This window comes from Alligator sinensis, unplaced genomic scaffold (genome assembly GCF_000455745.1).
Source record: "Alligator sinensis unplaced genomic scaffold, ASM45574v1 scaffold135_2, whole genome shotgun sequence".
NCBI lineage: Eukaryota > Metazoa > Chordata > Crocodylia > Alligatoridae > Alligator > Alligator sinensis.
This window is the reverse complement of record NW_005842067.1, coordinates 2215545-2216969: the sequence shown is the minus strand read 5'-3', so window position 1 is coordinate 2216969 and position 1425 is coordinate 2215545. Positions and strand designations below refer to the sequence as shown.

The following is a 1425-nucleotide window of genomic DNA, read 5'->3' as shown; positions in this document are numbered from 1 at the left end:
GCTCATCTTGCTGGGGTCCTATGACCCCAGCTGACTTCCTGCCCTTTGGGCGGGGGGCTGGACTCGATGATCTTCCGAGGTCCCTTCCAGCCCTGATGTCTATGAAATCTATGAAAGCGGCCCTCCACCTGAAATAATTGCCCACCCCTGCTTTAAAGTCTAGGAATCTCTAATTCACTGCCTGTATCTCTAATTCCTGCACTCAATAGCTCCTGATGCCCCTTTTCTCCAAGAATTTGTCCAATCCCTTTTTTGAATCTAGCTAAACTGTTGGCTTCCACCACATCTGGCGGCGATGAGCGCTGTGCTTTTATGACGCCATCTGAAAAAGAATGTCCTTTTGTTAGTTTTAAACTGACTACTTACTAGTTTCATGTTGTGACCCCTAGTTTTTGTGTGAGATATAAATCCCTATTTACTTTTTCGTCACCATTTCAGCATATCGTGTCCCCTCTCAAGCATCTCTTCTAAACTGAACGGTCCTGGCCTCTGTAGCCTCTCCTCATGTGGAAGCCCCCCCCCCCCCCCCCCACCCCCAAACACAGGAGACACCTTGGTGAGGGGCAGGCCCCCTCCATCCTACAGCGGTGAGCGGTAGGGTTGTCACCTCCTTGTTAGAAATACCTGCATAAACCTTTGTGTGTCACAAGAAAATGGGTTGAGGAAATGCAAAATCTGTGTTGTAACAGCTGAGGCTGGTAAGCTTTCCATTAACTTCTGCTGCATTGTAACCAGAGGAGTAAGGGTTGGTGATATAGGGGTGTAAGTTGTAACGGTGTTGGTCTAAGGACACAGGCAGACGAGGCTCTTTGGGTAAATCTGGGTTTTTTTATTAGACCAACTGAAATTGGTGATACAGCATATACATTTCATCAGCAAGGATACACACGCTCATATACAGTATACAGGCACATAAAACATATACAGTACAGCAGTGTTTCTCAACCCTTGGGACGCGTCCCACTGACGGGACTCAAAGGTCGCGTCGGCAGGACTTCAACCAATTGCCCGATTGAAAAAATCAGTTGTTTGCACTTCAAATAGGTGAACTGACAGATATCTCGAACAGTACAATTTTGTGGTGTTTTGTTTTTATCGTGGTGGGACCGGGGTTTTTTCACAAAATGCCTGGTGCAACATAAGGTGCAAGAGGTTGAGAACCGCTGCAAAACAGCCTGCGCCATGCATGTACCCAGGCACCACGTGCAATGCATAGATGATACAGCCTGTGCAATGCATGTACGATCCAGCATGTACATTCATGAGAGGGGATTTCAAGGGCTGGTGGCCCGTCCATCACCAGGAGGGAGACTTCTCCTCGCCCGCGTTAGCCCCCTTGTGAGGAGACCCGCGCCCAGCGGCGGCCCGGGCGGCAGGTGCGAGGGGCGGGGCGATGCACGGGGCGGGGGGGAGACCCCCCCAGAC

The 1425-nt window shown here is 50.2% G+C and overlaps 1 protein-coding gene across 1 annotated transcript in view; it reads left to right on the top strand.

Annotated features, from left to right (window-relative positions):
- LOC102375363 (solute carrier family 22 member 4) overlaps positions 1 to 1425 on the top strand; it is a 49526-nt gene that overhangs the window by 9412 nt on the left and 38689 nt on the right. The window lies entirely within an intron of this gene.